This window comes from Dasypus novemcinctus, chromosome 6 (assembly GCF_030445035.2).
Source record: "Dasypus novemcinctus isolate mDasNov1 chromosome 6, mDasNov1.1.hap2, whole genome shotgun sequence".
NCBI classification, from domain to species: Eukaryota; Metazoa; Chordata; class Mammalia; order Cingulata; family Dasypodidae; genus Dasypus; species Dasypus novemcinctus.
Window position 1 is genome coordinate 115,759,947 of NC_080678.1, and position 22,113 is coordinate 115,782,059.

A 22,113-nucleotide genomic window follows, 5' to 3' on the forward strand; every position below is an offset into this window, starting at 1 on the left:
GCCATTGTTTCACACACAGGAGGAATGGCAGAGGGTCACAGAAATGAGCGCTCTCTCTCTCTCTCCCCCCCTTCTTTCTCTTCCTCTTTTTCTATTTCCTTCTTTCTTTCTTTCTTTCTTTCTTTCTTTCTTTTTCTTTCTTTCTTTCTTTCTTTCTTTCTTTCTTTCTTTCTTTCTTTCTTCTCTCTCTCTCTCTCTCTCTCTCTCTCTCTCTCTCTTTCTTTCTTTCTTTCTTTCTTTCTTTCTTTCTTTCTTTCTTTCTTTCTTTCTTTCTTTCTTTCTTTCTTTCTTTCTTTCTTTCTTTCTTTCTTTCTTTCCTTTCTTGCTTCCCTATTAGGAAGCAAAAATAGTTTGGAAGAGTCACAAACTGACAGCTCCAGCTCTCACAAGCAAAATAATTTGACATACACCTTCCCTGAGACTTCAAGTCAACTGTCTTAAACATGTTCAGTGGGCTTAAGGAAACCATGGAAGAACAACTAAAGGAAGTTAGGAAAAAGTGTCTGAACAAAATAAAAAGAGAGAAATTACTTTAAAAGGAACCAAACAGAAATTCTGGGGCTAGAAAGTATAATAATTAAAGTGAAAAACTCCCTAGAAACTTTCAACAGTAGACTTGAGCAGTCCAAAGATAGGACAAGAGAACAACTGAAATGATCCAGTGTGAGGTGCAGAAAGAAAAAAAAGAGTGAGGAAGAATGAGCAGAGCCTGAGACCCATGGAGCACCATCAAGCACACCAACACACACAACAGGAGTCCCACAGGGATGAGAGAGAGGAAGAGCCCAAAAAATGATTTGAGGAAATAATGGCAGAAAACTTCCCAAATCTAAAGAAGACATGAATATGCACATATTGATGAAAGAGTCAATCCAGCAAGAAGATACAATGACAATAAACGTATAGGCATCTAGCAACAGAAATCCAAAATATATGAAACAAAAACTGGCAGAATTGAAAGGAGACATAGATGGTTCTACAATAATAGTTGGAGACTTCAATAGATCGCTTTCCATAATTAATAGAACACCTAAGCAGAGATCAGTAAGGAAATAGAGGGCCTGAACAACACTTTACTCAATTACATCTTATGAGCACAGGTAGGGCCCACCATCCAACAAGAACAGAATACATATTCTTTTCACGTGTGCGTGGAGAGATTGAGAGAGACAACATGTTGAGTGGCAAATCCAAACTCAATGGACTTAAAAAAGATATCTTCTCCTGCCACAATGCAAAGAAACTAGACAATAATAACAGAAGTAAAACTGGAAAATGTACAAATATGTGGAAATTAAACAATATACTTTTAAACAACAAATGTGTCAAAGAAGAAAAATCACAAGGGAAATTAGAAAATACTTAGAAACAAATTAAATTAAAGCTCACAAAAATGGAAATACACCAAACATACCAAACCTTATGGACTGCAGCTAGGACAGTGTTCAGAGGGAAATTCATAGCTGTAAATGCTTACATTAAAAAAGAAATATCACAAATGAAGAACCTAACTTCATAACTAGCAGAAATAGAAAAACAAAAGCAAACTGAACCCAAAGTTAGAAAAAGAAAGGAAATAATAAAAATTAGAGTAGAAATAAATGAAATAGATAATAGAAAAGCAATAGAATGAATCAATGAAATAAAAAGCAGTTCTTTGAAAAGATCAATAAAATTGATAAACTTATAGTCAGACTGACAAAGAAAGAAAAGCACAAATAACTAAAATCAAGAATGAAAGGGGAGACATTACTACCAACCCCACAGAAATAAAAAGGATTATAAGAGGGCATTATGAACAATTATACAACAACAAATTAGATAACTAGGTGAAATGGACAAATTCCTAGAAACATACAAATTGTATAAACTGGTCTCAACAAATCCATAACATGCAAGAGATGAATCAGTAATCAAAAGCTTCTCAAAAAAGAAAAGTCCAGGACTAGACGGGGTTTCACAGATGAACTCTACCAAACATTTAAACAAGAATTAACACCAATCCTTCTTAAAATTTTCCAAAAAGTAGAAGAGGTTCACTTTACTTTATACACATTATATGAAGTCAGCATTACCCTGATACAAGTGCCAGATAAAGAGAGCAAAATAAAAGAAGACCAATATCCCTTAAAACTATAGATGCAAGAATCCTCAACAAAATACTGGCAAACTGAATGCAACGGTATATTACAATGATTATGCACCTTGACCAACTATGATTTATTCCAAGAAATGAAGGGCAGTTTAACATGAGAAAATGGATTAATATAATACAGGACATTAATAGAATGAAGAGGGAATTAAAATGTGATCATCTCAATTGATGCAGAAAAGGCATTTGATAAGATCCAGTACCCTTTCATGACAAAAGCAGTCAGAAAACTAGCAATAGAAGGGGATGTTCTCAACACAATAAAGGGAATTTATGAAATATCCACAACTAACTTCATATTCAATGGTGAAAGACTGTAAAGATATTCCTCTAAGATCAGAAACAAGACAAGGATGCTCACTGTCACCAGTTATTCAACATTGAACTGGAAGTTCCAGCCAGAACAATCAGGCAAGAAAAATTAATAAAAGACATCCAAATTGAAAAAGAAGAAGTAAAACTACCTATATTCAAAGATGGTGTGTTCTTATATATAGAAGATCCAAAATAATCCACAACAAAGCTACTTGAACTAACAAATGAAATCAGCAAAGTTGCAAGGTACAAGACCAACATGCAAAAGTCAGTTGTGTTTATACACACCAGTAATGAAAAATCTGAAAAGTAAATTTAGAAAACAATTCCATTTATAATAAATTCTAAAAGAATAAAATACACAGGAATAAATTTAATCGACAAGGTAAAAGACATATATTAGTTCTTTGTTGCTAACACAAATACCATACTGCGACGGCTTGCTCGGTCGGTAGAGGTGGGGTCTGGCTGCGGACGAGGGGTCGGTCCAGCTCTGGACGAGGGGTCGGTCCTGCTTGGTACGAGGGGTCGGTCCCGCTTGGGACGAGGGGTCGGTCCGGCAGCAGACAAGGGATCGGTCTCACAAGGGGTTGCACGGTTCGGCTGATGGGGTTGCCCGGCGAAGCCGGCGACGAAGGGGTCGCCCGGAGAGGCAGGCGACGAACTGGGGACAAGGGAGGCCAGGCCCTTGTCGGGGGCTCTCAGGACTGGAGGGCGCATGGCAGAAGAACTACCGTGGAGACAAGGTAAACACGCAAGTCCACTTTATTGAGGGAGAGGCAACAGTTTTATAGGGGCTGGGGAAGGCTGATTGGTCGAAGCCACGCCCTGTTCTGATTGGTTGCCAGCGAAAGGTCAGTGGGCGGTACTGGATGGGGGAGGGGTGGTGGTTAGGGATTGGCTGTCGCTGTTGCTGGGGGAAGGGGCAGGGTTTAGGGATTGGTGGCTGCTGTTGCTGGGGTAGAGGGCAGACTTGAGTTTCCCGCCCACGCCTGGCTGTTGCTGCTGCCGGGGGGAGGGAAAAGGGCAGACTGGATTTTTCCGCCCACGCCTGGCTGTTTCTGCTGTCGGGGGAGGGAAAAGGGCAGACTGGAATTTTCCGCCCTGCGCCTGCTCAGGGAGAAAGAAGAAGGGTGCCACCCCACAGGCATTGTGTGGCGCCATCCGGGAGGAGGGGCGGCCGTGGAAGCATGGCTGCCAAGAAGGGGAGACCCGAGGGCACTCTGCGCCCATGCCGAGCTTCCTTCAGGGGTGGCAGTGAGTCCGACCAGCCACCCTATTATGGGGGCAGCGGCTTGGCCTGCCGCGGCTGCTCCCCCGCCAGGCCAGCAAACCACACTTCAGCCCGAGGGGTGACCGCATTTCCCCCTTCTTTTCAAATAAGGGCCAGGATGGCAGCAGCAACAAGTAGCCGAGGCCCAAGAGGCAGTAAGCAATGAGGGAAGCGGGGCTGAAGAGGGAGGTGAGTATGACGGGGATATAAATGTACAATTTAGGGGGCGGTATCTTGCCGTTGCAAGCAAGGGTGGCCAATGTCCAATTCTTGTTGATCTCAGCGGCTATAAGATCCATCTGCTGTTAAAAGTCCCGAATGACAGCGTGTTGCAGGTAGTTGATCTCTCCTTGGCAGCGAAGACATTGTAGGAGAGGATTACTTTTTCCTGCCAGAGGCTTACTGTCCAATTAAAAGGCTGATGGCTGGGGTTGGTGAGTGCAATGGGGAGTGTGAGGAAAAGAAGGGTGACGGTTTTGGACAAGAGGAGGCTTGGTGAAGTCATTATGGGAGGAAGATAAGGAGTAAAGCATAAAAGAGGATAATAAACAGAAAGGCGATGGAGAGTAGAATTTGTTGGTCAAGGTTCCAATCTTCTGGGGCGGTAGCGGCTAGACAGATGGCGGAAAATATTATCAAGAAAGCAAAGGTTATGAGGAAGAAATAAAGTATTAAAGGCTGTGGGGGAAGTGAGAAGATCATTTAGAGGATAGGGTTGAGAATGGTATGTTTAAGACAGAAGCTTTGTGGTTTGTAGGAGACTGCTTTATAAACGAAGGAGAATGAGGGCAGTAAATATAGTAACGATAGATAGGAAGATGACAGTCAGGAGGAGTCTTTGTTTAAGGTTCCAATCGTCCGGCGCAACAGTGGCTAGGCCGATAGCGAGGGGTGTTGCTAAATAGACAATGGCTGCAAAGACAAAATCATCTTCTGTTTCCTTAAGAATAACTTTTCTTTAAATACTTAGTAGCATGCAATATTAGAAACCGTTTCCTAAAAGCAAGTTGGCAGGGGAGCTTGGTTGCTGTTAATCTTTCCTGTTATAAAATTACCTTTTATTATTATTATCATCAATTCAGTTTTTTATATATATATTTAAGAATGACCTTTTGGAATTAGCCATTTAATACCTTAATGTAAACAATGCTTTATTAAACCTTTTATTATTATTTATAACCATATAGACTATTGAAGATAAATTTTATCTTTACAGAACACATTCCCTTATGTAAAGTTATCACAATACCTTTTACACTTGCTGCATGCAAATTAAGTTTCAAGAGTTTATGAAAAATTAGCCATCCTACTTTAGGACAAAATACGTCTTTTTGCAAAACTTATTACATTTCCATTAGCATTTTTACAAACTTTTAACCTTTTTAATATTCATATAAGTTTTACATTCTTCATATTATCCTGTGAAGAAAAATAAGTTATTCATTTTAATCTAGGCAAGAACAACTTTTTATGAAGACGTACAGTTAATTTTGTTAATTAAGACTTACAATTTTTTTTATTGTAGATATCTTATTAACATTTAAACTTATGTATTAATATAATAAACTTAAGTATTAATATAAGTGCTTATTTAATTTTTGGCCATTTGAATAGAGCTCTTTTAAAGATTTCTAGTAATTTATATTTACCATCCGGAGGTATCACAATATATGTTGACATTGAACGAACAGACAGACAAACACAGAACAATTACAACACATTAACAGAAATATATAATTTATTTACAGTTGACTCATAATTCTTACTTTCTTGGTATAGCTGCTTTCAAATCCTTTTTTATATAGCATATCATAGATTATACCCTTCAAGATTTCTTCTGGACTTCATGTTGCCTGTAATAAGCCAGGAGGGAATCTTTTACCTTCCTGCTCCACAGCAAAAGTGACCCTACCTATAAGGCGAGTATAGGTGTCCAGGTCCCAAAGCTGACACATGGTAAGCCACGGATTAAAGGGGAGAAGAAGGTCCCAATATACTTGAAGCTGTTTGAAAGAGATCTTACACCGGTGAGTGTCTAGGAGACCAGCGAGGGCCCGAACTTGTGGGGCTTGCTTAGCAGATAGGATGTTACCCATTGCTAATGGCCTTTTGGAGCCGATAAGAAAAGGGGCCCTTACCTTGAGAGCATGGCGATGGGAGCCAAGGTGCGCGGTGAGACGAGGGGTCAGAGCCGATGGGACTCCAACAGTGGTCGCGGGCCAAGAGAAGGCCCCGACGAGGGGAGGGCGGAACGACGAGCAGTGGAGCAAGGCAAAGGGGAGCAAGCGCGGAGGGGAGGAGGCAGAGGTGAAGGCAGGGGTGAGGTGCTCAGGCACGCACTCCTGAGAGTTTTATTGGCACCTCTTAATCATAGCGGGTCGGTATAAGCCCCCGACATGGAAGGAGAAAGCCATCCAGCGATTCTCCCAGACCGCCGTGGATCATATGAGGTAGCCAAGGCTCAGGTAGCAGCAATGTTGCACGAGAGAAGCCCCACGGAGAGAAGAGAGGAGGGGGGGGTCGCCAGGTTATGGAGTGAGGCTGTGGTGGAGTTGCCTTGCCCCACGTTGGGCGCCAACTGCAATGGCTTGCTCGGTCGGTAGAGGTGGGGTCTGGCTGCGGGCGAGGGGTCGGTCCAGCTCTGGACGAGCGGTCGGTCCCGCTTGGGACGAGGGGTCTGTCCCACTTGGGACGAGGGGTCGGTCCGGCAGCAGACGAGGGATCGGTCTCACAAGGGGTTGCGCGGTTTGGCTGACGAGGTCACCCGGTGAAGCCGGTGACGAAGGGGTCGCCCGGAGAGGCAGGCGACGAACTGGGGACAAGGGAGGCCAGGCCCTTGTCGGGGGCTCTCAGGACTGGAGGGCGCATGGCAGAAGAATTACCGTGGAGACAAGGTAAACACGCAAGTCCACTTTATTGAGGGAGAGGCAACAGTTTTATAGGGGCTGGGGAAGGCTGATTGGTCGAAGCCACGCCCTGTTCTGATTGGTTGCCGGCGAAAGGTCAGTGGGCGGTACTGGATGGGGGAGGGGTGGTGGTTAGGGATTGGCTGTCCCTGTTGCTGGGGGAAGGGGCAGGGTTTAGGGATTGGTGGCTGCTGTTGCTGGGGTAGAGGGCAGACTTGAGTTTCCCGCCCACGCCTGGCTGTTGCTGCTGTCGGGGGGAGGCAAAAGGGCAGACTGGATTTTTCCGCCCACGCCTGGCTGTTGCTGCTGTCGGGGGAGGGGAAAAGGGCAGACTGGAATTTTCCGCCCTGCGCCTGCGCAGGGAGAAAGAAGAAGAAGGGTGCCGCCCCACAGGCATTGTGTGGCACCATCCGGGAGGAGGGGCGGCCGCGGAAGCATGGCTGCCAAGAAGGGGAGACCTGAGGGCACTCTGCGCCCATGCCGAGCTTCCTTCAGGGGTGGCGGTGAGTCCAACCAGCCACCCTATTATGGGGGCAGCGGCTTGGCCTGCCGCGGCTGCTCCCCCGCCAGGCCAGCAAACCAAACTTCAGCCCGAGGGGTGACCGCACCATACAATGAGTTGATTCAGCCACAGGAGTTTTATTGGCTCATGGTTTCAAAGGCTAGAAGGCTTGCTCCCTCCTGGGGTCTGTATCCTCCAGCTGGTCAGTGATCTTTGGCTGGGTTCCATGGCTTTTCTACCACATAGTGAAGTCTTCTCCTTCTCTTCCAGGTTCTGCTGATTTCCAGCTTCTTGCTGCTCCCCATGGCTCCTCTCTTGCCACATTCAGTTTCCTTTGCCTGTAAGGGCTTTAGCCATACTGGGTTGAGGCCCCCCCTCATTCAGTTGGGGCACACCTAAACTAATAATATCTTCAATGGTCCCATTTACAAACAGGTTCACACCCACAGGATCAAGTTTTGGGACCTGAATATGCCTTTTGTGGAGGGCACGGCTCAATCTGCAATACTTGAATACTGAAAATTACAAAGCCTTTCCAAAGGAAATTAAAGAAGACATAAAAAAATGGCAAGACATCCTGTGTTCATGGGTTGGAAGACTTATCATTGTTAAGACATCAATAGTCCCTAAAGTGGTCTAAAAATTCAATGCAATCCCCATCAGAGAAATAAACCTTCACATGTATGACCAGCTGATTTTCAAGAAGGGCACCAAGTTCTTTAAATTATGAAAGAATAGTCTCTTCAACAAACCATCTTGGAACAAATGGAAATCCACATGCAAAGGATGGATTTGGATCACACTCTCACCATATACAAAACTTATTTCAAAATGGTCAAGACTACCTTATATAAGAGCTAAAATGATAAAACTCTTAAAATAAAACATAAGGAGATATCTTCAGAATCTTTTAAGGCAATAGATTCTTAGATTTTATACAAAAAGCATGAGGAACAAAAGGAAAAATGGGTAAATTAGGCTTCAGCAAAATAGAAACATTTGTTCTTAAAATGGCAGTATCAACAAGGACAACCTATAGAATAGGAGAAGCTGTTTAGAAATCATATATCTTTGTAATGGCTTAATATCCAGATTATATCAAGAACTCCTACAACTCAACCACAAAAGGCAAAAAAAAAAAAATTAAAAATAGGCAAAGGATTTGAATGGACATTTCTCCAAAGAAGAAATGCCAATGGCCAATAAGCACATGAAATGATGATCAACATCATTAGCAATCAGAGAAATGCAAATCAAGACTATGATGAGATACAACTTCACAGAAAATAACAATACAGAAAATAACAAATAAAGGAGAGGAGATGGAGAAATAAGAACTCTTGTGTATTTTTGGTGGGGATGTAAAATGATGCAACTGCTGTGGAAAATGGTTTTGTGGTTCCTCAGAAAAGTTAAACATAGAGCTACCATATGACCCAGGAATCCCAATTCCAGGTATTTACATGAAAGAACTGAAAGTAGGGACTCACACAGATATTTGTATACCAATATTCATCGCAGAATTATTCAAATAGCCAAAAGGTGGAAACAATCCAGGTGTCCATCAGCTGATGAATGGATAAACAAAATGTGGTCTACCCATACAAAGGAATATTAGTCATGCATAAAAAGAAATAAAGTTCTGATACATGCTACAACATGGGTGAGTCTTGAAGACATCATGTTGAGTGAAGTAAGCACAACACAGAAGGACATATGTATGATTTCTCTTATATGAAATACGAGAATAAGAAAATTCATAGAGAAGAAAGCAGAATAATAGTTACCAGGGGCTGGGGAATGGGGCGGTGGGAATTAGAAGATATTGCTTAATGGATAGAAGTTTCTGTGTGGGATGATGAAAATATTCTGGAGGTAGATGGTGGTGAAAGTTAAACAACAGTGTTAACAAACTTAATGTCACAGAATTGTCCACTTTAAAATGTTTAAAATAAATTTTATATTATGTGCACTTTACCACAATCAAAAAAAAGCAAAAGGTCAGGGATTGCAAGACAGTCAAATAAGAGGAGTGGCAGTTTGCTTTCAAAAGGGTCCTTCACAAAAGGATTAAGCATAGGATTCCATGAAGAAGCTAATTCCTATAGTGCAATTAAAATGATCTGCTATGAAAATTTGTCCCTGGTATCTCCAAAATCCCTTGTAAGTAGATAAATTTATAATATGAGCCAAACTGGGCCATGTTTTGACCACGGGGCTCTTTGCACAGACAACATAGGTTATTCCCAGAGCCACATGGGCCCAGGACACTGTTGAATGGCAAATGCAGCCCTCCGTGTGAGCAGGTGTGCTCCCAGGGGCCTCTGTCATCGCTGGTCCACGCTGGTCTACCTGATCCTGTAAGAGCCATGAGGGAGCCAAATCCCCTCCCTCAAAGTCCTGGCCAAATCTGGGGTCATCACGGTGTGGAGGAGCTCCTTGGCCAGTGTTCTCCAGAGTAGGGCACGCAAATCAATCAAAGTTCTCTGTGTTACGGCATTTCAACTAATATTTTACACTTATTTGAAAGCATAAATAATATATTAGTGCTATAGCACATGTATATAATTGATAAAAAATTAAATATATCCATACTGAAGGTACATGCTCAATGGAAATTTATGATCAAAGAGTTCAGAAAACCTAATCCATTCATTGAATGGACTAATTTAGTCCACCTGAAGTTATCTCATTTTTATGAAGACTGTTAAACAAAAGGGTCTTTATTTAGAGAACTTTTTAGCAGGCAGTAAAAACTTCAAGGGCCTGTATCTGAACTGGGCAAGTGAGTATTCCCTGTTGTTATGCTGAAGGCAGCCTCAATCTCCACGCTCTGAGCTGGCCCCTTTTTCCCCGGTATGTTATCTGCTTTTGCAACCAGAGCATTAAAAAACAAACAAAGCCTGGAGTTCTTCCCCCAAGCAACCAGCTCCCAGGACAGCACCTGTGAAGGTAAGCCCAGGGCGGGGTTTTGTGGACTGCGCTGTGTCCTGCCAACCTGACCAGTCTGTGATGTTGTGCCGCAGGAACCCTGGAAGACCAAGGCAAGGCACTTGCGGTGATCTTGGTACTTCTGCACCCTTTAAAGGCGAGGAGTTTCTCAGGGATGCTCTGTAGAGCTGAAAGGCACATGTGAGCCATGCCCTGCAGATTCATTCAAATTCGTATTGCCAGTGCCTGTGGCACAGGCAGTCACTGAGGTCCTACTATGCACATTCAGTTCAGGGGCGAAGGAAAATGAGAATAATAAGATGCATGTCCTGCCCTTGAATTTGTCTTTGATCCAGCAATAGGTAAAGTTGTACACTCAAAAATGGAGACAAATGAACGGTGGACAGAGAGGTGCTGGGACGGTGGGAGCATGCTGAGGGGGGCAAAGAGGCCTGCAGGCAGCCAGCTGAGCCTGGAGCCCCTGGAGTTATGCTGGAAATTTCCTCTTAGTCAGTAGTCTTTGCTCTTTTTAGTTCTAGATAGTCTGCTTTGTCTCATTATTAAAGAATGCTTTAATCCAAGATGTGAATCAAAGTTTGGAAATTTGGACACCAAAAACTGATAAAAAGGAATTACCTGGAAAATTTAGTCTTTTAGGAAGTGTCTACTATTGAAAAACATATTTTTCACAGTATTAAAATGTGCTAACCTACTTTTCCACAGACCAGATGATTCTCTGAAACAAAAGAATTAAAACACCTAAAAATCAAACATACATGCCATGTCTAAAACTTCCTTTTTCTCAGCATGTGTGAACATTTTACAAAGACATGGTTTCATGGCTCCAGAGATAAGGGAAATGTGAGATTCTCAAAGGAAATTAGCTGTGAACAGGAGATGAGTTCAGGCTTATACAGTTGTCTAACTGAACCGCCTTCACCTGCTATAAAAATATTAATTCTTCAAACCAAAATACATATGAGAGAGAATATGAACATAATGGAAGCAAAGTGCTACCTGGAAAATTGGAAAGTGAAAGAAAAAAAGGAAGAAACATTTTCCACACTGCAAATACAAGGAAGGAAAAAAATCCCAGGGAATAGAAAAGGAAATGTGGAAATTCACAATGCTATCAGTTGTAAACAGTGAGCTCTCTGCTGCTGTGAACAGGTGTGAATCTGCAAGAGCTGCTTTGAAAGAACCTTACTGGGTAGATTCAAAGCCAGGTGCCAATGAGGCTCATTTGGGTGACTTCCTGGTGGCCTCAGTGCCACTCTGCTAGTGGATCCATTTGGAATTGGATTTTGGGTTATATCTCCATGGCCCAAACAATGAGCTAAATATGGGGTCTGCAAACTACAGCCCACAATCCAGGTACCACCTGTTTTTGTAAAGAAAGTTTAATTGGGACACAGCCATGCTTGTATCAATTCTACCAGCAGTTTATAAGTACAGCTTTATCTACTCCCTTACTCGCAGTAAATATTTTTACTATATTTAATCATTGTCATGCAGCTAGGTGAAATTTTGTCACTGATATTCCAGTTTGCATTTCTACTTGAGGTCAGGCTTTTGGTTAGTTAGATCAGCTTGAAATCTATCCAAGCTCTAACTAATTGGTCAAGGGACAAAGTCATCTGTGCCCCAATTGGTTCATATGAGAAATAGGAATAAAAAACACTATTTACACCACCTGGAATTGCTATGAAATCAAATGAAATAGTCAATGCTTAGTCAATGTTTAGCACTTACACAAAATGGATAATACATTCATCCCATGAATTCAGGGATGGTCCAACATTAAAACATCAATAGGCCCCACCATATAAACAAATCACACAGGAGAAGAAAACACACAGTCGTCCCAAGAAACTCAGAAAAAGAACTTGACATAATCGAACATACATTGCTGATCTTAAAGTCTCAGCAAAGGAGGAATAAAACAGAACTTCCTAAACCCAATAAAGAGCATCTATGAAAAATGGACAGCTAACAACATACTTAACGGTGCAAGGCTGAATTGGCTTCCCCTTATGATCAAGAATAAGACGTGGACACTTGCTCTCACTACTCCTATTCCGCATTGGACTAGAGGGTCTATCCAGAGAAGTAAGGCAAGAGAGATAGATGGATTAGATAGATAGATGATAAGATAGATAAATAATATAGATTAGATAGATGATAGATAATATAGAGAGATGATAGATAATATAGGTAGATGATAGACAGAAAATTAGATAGATAGATAGATAGATAATATAATATAGATAGGTGATACGTAGGTAGGTAGATAGATCGATAGATAATATAGATAGGTGATAGGTAGGTAGATAGAGAGATAGATATAGATAGATAGATAGATAGATAGATAGATAGATAGATAGATAATATAGATAGGTAGGTAGGTAGACAGACAGAGAGAGAGAGAGAGATAGATAATATAGATAGGTGATAGGTAGGTAGGTAGACAGACAGACAGACAGACAGATAGATAGATAGATAGATAGCACCCAGGTTATGGACTGAATTGTGTTCCCCCCAAAATTATGTTCAAGTCCTAATCCCCAGTCTCATGAATGTGATCCTATTTGCACGTAGGATATTTGAAGATGTTATTGGATGTTGAGTGGATTAGGGTGCTCCCTCATCCAATATGACTAGTGTCCTTATAAGCAGAGTCTACCTGGACCCAGACAAAGGGAGAAGATGGTCATGTGACACCAGCAGAAACTGAGTTATGCTGTAGATTGATAGCAAGCCACCCCCACAACCCACAGACTTAGAGGCAGCATGGCTTTACTGACACCTTGGTTTCAGACTTGCAGCTTTTCCGAACTGTGACAAAATGAATTTAAGTCACCCAGAGTGTGGTACTTTGTTAGAGCAATCCTAGCAAACTAAGACAGTTACCTATGTAGAAAGTTTGAGAGATTATACCAAAAAGCTACTAGAGTTGATAAGTGAGTTTAGCAAGGTTGCAGGATACAAGATCAATGAAGAAAACTCAATTGCATTTCTATACTTGCAATAAACAATCCAAAATTTAAATTTAAAAAATACTATTTACAATAGTATCAAAGTATATGAAGCATTTAGAGATAAATCTCACATAAGATGTGCAAGACCTGTATACGGAAGACTACCAAACATACTTAGAGAAATTAAAGATATAAATAAATGGACTTACTCTATTCATGAGTTTGAAGATTCAATGCTGTTAAGAAGTCAATTGTCTTTAAATAAATCTAAAGATTTAATGCAGACCCAAGCAAATTCCTACAAGCTTTTTTGGAGAAATCAACAAGCTGATATTAAAATTGATATGAAAATGCAAAAGATATAGAAAAACCAAGAAAAAGCTCAGGAAAAGAACAAAGTTGGAGGACTACCATTACCTGATCTTAAGAGTTACTATGAAGTTACAGTAATTAAGGCAGTGTGATATTGGCCTAAATACTGACAAGTAGATAAATGCCACAGAGTAGCAGTCTAGAAATGGATCCATATGCACATGGACAACTAATTTTTGACACTTGTACAAAGGCAATTCAATGCAAAAAGATAATCTTTTCAACAAATGACAGTGGAACAACTGGATGTTCATAAGAAAACAAATGAATTTAGTCTCTTTTCTCTCTCCATTTACAAAATTAAATCAAAATGGAAAAAAAAATACCTAAATGCAATTAAAAAAAAAACATAAAACTTCTAGAAGAAAACAGGGGATAATATTTCCATGACCTTGATTTAGGCCAAGGTTTTTTAAACACTGCACCAAAGTATGAACAAAAAAATTTTGAGAAATTGAACTTAGTATTTAAAAGTTTTGTTCTACCTAAGACAAGCCACAGACTTGGAGAAAATATTTGCAAGGCATTTATCTGATAGAAGATTTGTATCCAGAATATGCAAAGAACTCGCAAAATCAATAAGAAAACAAACAACACAATAAAAAAATGAGAGACTTGAACAGAAATTTCACCAAAGAGGATAGATATTTGACAAATAAGCACGTGAAAAGATGTTCTACATCTTTAGTCATTAGGGGAAATTACCTATTAGAATGGCCAAAAATAAAGACTGACTGTACTAAAGCTAGACTGGGGAGAAATTAGAACTCTCGTACAAATGGTACACCTGCTTTGGAAAACAGTTTCTTCAAATGTTAAACACACATCTACCATATGATGCAGGCAAAAGAAATAAAGCATATGGCCACATCAAAACTTGTATGCAAATGTGCACAACAGTTTATTTGTAATAAACCAAAACTGGAAACAACCCAAATTTCCATCAAGAGATAAATGAGGTAATGCATTGTGGCGTATCCTTTTGATGGAATACTATTCTGCAATCAAAAGGAATGAACTGATTTTAAAAAGAAAAGGAATGAACTAATGTTAGGTACAGATGGATAAATCTCAAACTAATTGTGCTGAGTGAAAGAAAACACACAAAAAAAGGACTCTAGCAAGTTCAAAGTAATACATAGTGATAGAAAATAGGTGAGTGGTTGCCTGAGAAGGGAGATGCCCGAGAGAGAGAGAGAGAGAGAGAGAAGAATCACAAAGGGGCACGAGGTGCCCGAGAGAGAGTGAGAGGGAAGAATCACAAAGGGGCACGAAGAAACTTGGGGGATGATGAAGATGTTCACTCTGTTTTGTTGATGTTTCACAGGTATAGTCATCTGTCAAAACTTATCAAATTCTATACCAAATATGTGCAATTTATTGTATGTCAGTTAAACCTCAATTAAAAAATAGAAAGCACTTAGATAGTGAGTGCTGGAAGACAGTAGATACTCAAAATATGTTAAATACTGCTATTATTATCTCCCCCACTGATGTTTATTCTACTTGGCAAGTCGCCTAGTGTGCACTGAGATGATTTTCTACTGATTCACCTTTTCTTTGGTAGCATTATTTTTAAAATGAAGGAAATAAATGAATCATAGTTTTAAAATATTTCCTCCAGCCATTCCTTTGGTTTTTAATTTTATCTTGGTGCAATAGATATGCTTACACATACCTTTTCCAGGATGGTTTCTACTTTTCATGGCATATTCAGAAAAGGGTAAATTTGATTTTAAATATTCTGTCTTGTCTACTTTTGCCATCTTTATTGAAGTATAATTTATATATAATAGAATCCACTCATTCTAACTGTACAATATGATGAGTTTGGCGATTTTATACAGTCCCATAGCAACCATACTCTGAGATCATCCCCAAAAGTTCCCTCATGTCCCACCCTCTTACTTTGTTGGCTCCTGGCAATCATTGTCTGCTTTCTGACAATTTTCCTTTCCTAGAATTTCATAGAAGAGGTTTCATATAAACACTTATGAAATACACATTCTCTCTTTTTTACCTGGTGTCTTTCTCTTACTATGAGATTTTTGAGAGTCATCCATGAAGTATTTCTTTTTTTTTATTGCTAAGTGGCATTCTTTAGTTTGGATATACCAAGCACTTGTTTTATCCACCTACCTCTTGAACATTTCGCTGTTTTCAGTGTGTTGCTGTTTTGGATCTGGGTTTGGGTTTTCTTTTTGTTTTGTTTAGGCTGTTATGAATAAAGCTGTTATAAACACCTGCATGCAAGTCATTGTGTGCACATAGATCTTCTTGGATAGATACCGAGGAGTGGGATGACCGTGTTGAATGCTTAATTTGCAAAGGCACTGCCACACTGGTTTCCAAAGTGGCTGCCCCATTTTTCATTTCCACCAGCAATGAATGAGAGTTCAGTTGCTCCAAGTCTATGGCAATAATTGGTGTGGCAGTGTGATATAGTTATGAATTCCAAAAATAGATACTGGATTATGTTTGTAATCTGGTCTGTACCTGGGCGTGATTCAGTTATGATTGGGGCTTTGATTGGGTCACATCATTAGGGTATAAAAGGCATGGCAAAGGACAGAGCTGAGGGTTTCTGATGTTGGAGTTTTGATGTTAGGGTTTGATGCTGAGTCTTAAGCTGGAGCCCCAGGAAGTCAGCACGCAGAGGAAAGAGAAGCCAGCCCTGGGAAGAGAGGACCTGAGCCAGGAAAACACAAAGGAATAGAGACGGCTCCTTAAGCAGGGCAGAAACCCCAGGGAGAGAGACAGAGCCCTTCACCTGATAGTCTACAGCTGACCTTGTGGAGAGAGGCAAAGTCTAGAGAGCCTCATAGTCTACAGCTGACCTTGTAGAGAAAAGAGAGGAGCTGAGCCCAGAGGAACCCAGGAAGCCTGAACCTTCACAGACATCAGCAGCCATCTTGTTCCAACACGTGAAAATAGACCTTGGTGAGGGAAGTAACTTATGCTTTATGGCCTGTAAGCTCCTACCCCAAATAAATACCCTTTATAAAAACCAACCAATTTCTGGTATTTTGCATCAGCACCCCTTTGGCTGACTAATACACTTGGTATTGTCAGCTTTTTGTTCTTTGTTTTTCTAGGAGATACCAAGGATTGAACCCAGAACCTTGTACATGGGAAGCAGGCACTCAACCACTGGGCTACATCTGCTCCCCAAAGAGGGTTGGTTTTTCCATTTGTTTGTTTTGTTTGTTTTTTTAGGAAGTACTGGGGTTTGGAACTGAGACCTCATACATGGGAAGCAGGTGCTAAACCATTTGAGCTACGATCATTCCCCCATCAGTTCTTTTTTAATATTAGCCATTCCATTGGGCAGGTAGCAATTTTGCCTTATCTCTTATTAGAACTTACTTATGATTGATACATTCCAATCCATATTAGCTTTCTTACCCAGGACCAAGATTTTAGGCCTAAAATTTCCATTGTTCAAGAATTGAAGGGGCACAAAGCTTCCTAAGAGATGATTTAAAAAGTGATATGTGCCCCTCACACCTTTGCCATATATTTAAAGAAAGATTTTGAATATAAATTAAACTTTTATAATGACTTGAGTGCTTTTCTGTAGGAAAGAAAATGGGAATTACTAATTAAATATGACGCATTCCAAACATTTTATCTTACAGGTATTTTCTTAGTAATATCAAAATAAAGATAAAGGAAAAATGGCACTCAGGTATTAAATTACACCTGGTTCTTCTGGAGTATACCATATGGAATATTTATTAAACTCGAATCGCAGTTGAGTCAGAAGGGAACGTACCTAGAATACCATGGCGTTGGGTCACACGTCAGGTAGAGGATACAGAAGGCCTATCCTTATTACACGGGGGTGTTGTGGCCACGTTTCGAATCCTTTGCACATACACGGCCATCAGTGCAGGCATAGATGGACTCCGTGTGAGTAACTGCATTTGGATCAGAAGGAACTCGGGCATTAATTCGGTACTTAATTATATAGGTGTTTTATTAAACGAGAAAACTGTATCAAACACTGGCATTAAAAGCCCACTTTAGCAGGCCTTGCAGGCGCGTGTCGCCCTTAGGATTCTCAGCAGCAGGCTGAAGTTGTGGTCCCCGTCAGCAGCCTCTTCTGCCACTGCCGCTGTGAAATGTCGACTGTGACAAGCCAGATGGGGGTGAAGAGCAGATGTGGCGGCTGCTCCTCAGCTCCCTCCACCCATGTCGTAAGGAGCTGTCGCCAGCATCTGGCCACCTCTGAATCCAGACCAAAGCTGGATTCCAAAGCTTCTTCCCATCCTATCTCCCTCTCTGGCCTGCCAACTCTGCTAATCTACTTCTTGCTATCTGGTTAAAAGGATTTCTCTAGTATTTGTTAACAAGAACCTTTTATATGCTTAACATTATAGAGAATTTCCAAAAAAATGTGCATGATCAAATGTCATGATTTAGGGTCCAAACTCATGTGTGCTTCCCATTTCCTGGACAACATCTTGGAATGTTTTGTTTTGGAGCTCTGGAGCTGCACACTGACGCAAAGGGGCTGGCGGGCATAACAGGAAGAGACAAACCATGAAGTGACCTTTATTTCCCCCAAGACAGCAGAAATATTCTACTGTGTGCCCCAAATATGCACTATAAACATCATGAAATTATAATTCAAAAATGAGAGATTCTTTGCACTCCTTCTAAAAAATGCCTGCATTCATCTGCGTCCACACAAAAACAATAAGCTTTTCTTGTCTATTTTATGCACAATAAAAGTTATGTAACATGCCACCTAATCATTACTTTCTTGGTATTATTTCAAGAAAGGTGAACTTCATTTTGCAAAAATTAAGAAGCAAGTTAAGTTTCCTATTGTTTGAAGAATTGGGGCAAAATCAGAGGAAAATTTCTCCCTTCCCTCCTTCTACCATCTCACAGTTTCTTCATTGATCTCTGCATCAACACAACATATGAATAGCACGCTCTTTAGCATCAGTTAGCACCTTGAGTTTGCCCGCGTTTTACATGGCATCTGAAAATATTTGCCAAAGAATACCAATCCTTAAAGCCGCCCATGCAGATTCAACATAGAGGCATTGTTTCCAGAAATGAGGAACTAGCCAAGATTGTGCCTTTTTCCAATGAGGCCCCCTATTAATATATATCTGTGCACATTTTTATCAGAGGAACTAATAAGACAATGGCAAGGAGGCAAAGTTAGCTATTAGATAGCAATTCTCCTGCCAAGAGCCATAATCCGACACAGATTGAGCTGGGCAGGGTAGTCCATTAATGGTTCACAGCTCATACAATAATGACCTACTAACCTGTGCGGTGTTGCTCTCACATTTTGCCATCCCCTGGGATGCTACTGTCACTGTGTTATCTATTGCCTGCTTCCCTATCAAAGAAAAAAGCAGAGCTGAAATGTATGTATGCATCCAGCTCTGTAGTTCATTGCACACGAAGCCAGGCAACTGGAGGAACAATAGATTTATAAGTTTATCCTACATTAAACCAAACATGCCTGACTGCACTGTAAATTACTAAATAATAAACCAGGTGGTGTAAGATCCTGACTTGGACAGAATATAAAAATCTATCAACCTGTAAAATACAATAACCATAAATGTGCTATGTAGCTGATGGCTCAGGTAAACCATCCACCACCCAGATTCAAGGTTTCAGCAAGAAAATTGCAACAAAGGCATGCTAAATTTTAAACTTGGCTCTCTTTTCTTTTGTGCTCCCCGTCAGCTGGGGAAAGATCACCGAGTTAAAACACTTGAGTGCTTGTTTTGTTTGTTCAATTTCTTTGTCTGGAATTGCCCACTCTCCTTATGCTCGGAAATTGCTCCTGAGCTAGAGGCTGGTCTCTTCCCAAGATGACGAGGGACCGCATAAAGGTTGCTTCGATGCTCAAACTTCACCTTCAAATTAGCTTGAAACACTCCACACTGACTGGAGGAAGCAGAAAATACAGGAGAGATGCAACCTTCAGATGATATATACCTTCCTCTTGAGAAACATTTTAAAACTGGGCTGACTCCGTAAACCCCTGTCCTAAATTCCACCCTCCACTGGTCTTTTCAGAAATAAAATGAAGATTAAGTAAATTGCACTCGATCTTTCCTCGCCATCCCCTGCAAGAGAGATTCCATTTGTGTGAATCTCAGGGAAAAAAAAAAGATAATTTTATTCAGTGAAAGATTCCAAACGGATCCCATAAATTGCGATTCCAAAACACACAAAGCTAATTAATTCCTTTTTCGGGGATTTTCAATAAGCAAACCAGGTTAAGTTTATATGATTTACAAACAGTGTTTACATTCATAGAGGTGCAACTAATTGCTACACGGTTTGACATCATTACAAGGAAAATGCTGGGGGATGCAGGCAGTTTAATTAGGGGTGGTTCAAGTTCACTCCATGATTACTGTCACAGAGCTTTTCTAATCTGCTTCTGCAGTACGGCAGGGCTGAAAAGTGATTACATTTTGCCCAGTGTCTGCCCATATTTTGAATAAAAAATTATAATCCCTGTACAAAGGGTCGAGCTCATACAGTTTAGATTTCTTTCTAACGCACACTCACCTGCTTGGACTCCTCAGATGAAACTCTTCTTATTTCACACACCAAATCCAGGGTTGCAGGGTGCAAGCCTTCGGAAACTCCATGCGAGCGCCACAGCATTTTCAAGGGATGCTGAGAGCCCTCTTGCTTAGCAAGCCGTTTTAGAAGCAAATTTTACCATCTACCTAGTTCAGGTACACCACCAACCATATTTAGGCATAGTTGACCTCCAAATTACAATTCACTTTCCACTGCAATTGTTTTGCCAGTTTCCATTCTAAAAGTTCCATCCAGTTAAGTTGCAACCTTCTCCAATAAATCCAGGCTACTAAGGACAATGTTGTCACTTAGAAGTGCTAGAAGCTTGAACGAGCCTGGAACTTAGGTATGGCGAGGACAGCGCAAGACGTCTGGGTTTTTGTGGGCCCTGCCACCATCCCAGAATGACCAGTAATGTGCCTCAATGTTGATCCCCACAGTTAGCATAGTAACAAACCTGTAACAGAACACCTAACAGGGTAGATTCTAGGACCTGTGGGAATGTGAAAAAATAAAACCCATAAACCGCTTCTGCCCTGGAGACACTTAAATTTAGTCCTGGGAGAAGGCCTGTGGGCAGGGACACCAGGGGCTCTGAGCTCTTAGGCCTTTCGGTTAAAAGGAAGACAAGCTCAGACAACCCTGGTGGGGATACTTTAAACTTCAGAATCTGACTCTTCCACGCTTTTATCATACACACAATTTCTAAGTTTTGGCCAACGTGCCCACAAAACATTTTCTGTTCAGCTGTCATCTACTCTGGATTCTGATGATGCAGTTTCAAAGACAAATAAATAAGATTCCCCAAAGCAAATGAGCCTAAGGTGGGGTTAACACCTTCAGGGGGTGCCCTGGGTTTTCTCAGGGATCTCAAAATGCAGACGCGAGAGAAAAGTTTTTCAACAAACCTCAAATTGTCCGTGTCTGATCTTCTTGAAGGAAACTTCAGAAGCTGAACACATCTTACAAGCCAGTGCCTCCAAGGCCGACAAAGCAAAGAGAATGAGTCAGGGCCATAGAGTCTAGGTGTTAGGCCGAGCAAGGAAAAATCCTCATGACAACACAGCTCATAGCGGTAAGCCAGACTTTGGGGAGCCAATTCGACCCCTCAAAGATCAGAGTTACCTTCATCAGGAGTAATTTTGGTTTTTCTGTTCAAAATTTTTAAAAACCCAGCTTCTAAATGACTTTAATTAACTTGAGCCCAGCACCAAAGCATCGCACATCTTTACTAATAAGTGATTGCTAAGTTCCAGATCTAAAACCCTGAAGTTTCAATGTGATTAAAGCATTAAAAAATTGGTTTAAAAAACTCTCTCTCTCATCTTCAGCAGACCACAGCACAACAATTTTCAACCTGTTTCATTGGTTTTTAGCCTCATTCTAAATTCTCTTTATAGAGTCCTGACTCTTCCCTAGATCTCTTATTCTTTCCTCCTTGCTAGAGCTCACTGGTGCCGTCTCTAGCTTCTCCCTCCATACATTCCTTATCATGTCCATAAAAAGGATACCTGAATGTACCTACCTGCCCTACAGGTAAGTTTATAAGTAAATAGGTCATGTCCATTGCAACTATCCCAGCTAGGGCCTTTAACTTTAGCTACCTTCCCCCACCTTACCCCTACTTAGAGGCTGATTTCTCATTGGCCAATGCCTGGGTCCACATTTACCACTGTGGTTACTAAGCAAGGCTCAACCTCTGCGTCCAGCACTGACTGTGAGCAAAAGCTAAGCCATGGAGCCCAGGCCTGGGTCAGATAACTGACCAGGGCTGCTGGAGCCTGGATCATGTTTCCCACAAAAGACACCCTCGAGTCTCAATTTGTGGTCCTGTAGGTGGGAATCCATTATAAATAGGACTTTTTGAGATGTTATTATTAGCTAAGGTGTGGACTCATTTGTGAATAGTCTCTTTGAAGAACCTTTTCAGATGAGGCCAAGTTGGATCAGAGTGGATTTTAACTCATATGACTGGAGGCCTTATAAAAAGAGAGATGAGGAGGCAGTTGGTCAATAGAGGCCAGAAATCAGTAGAAGTCAGTCAGGAAAGCCATAAGACAAGACCAAGGAACAGAGCTCCATGTGTTGGAAACAAAGACACAAGCATGAAA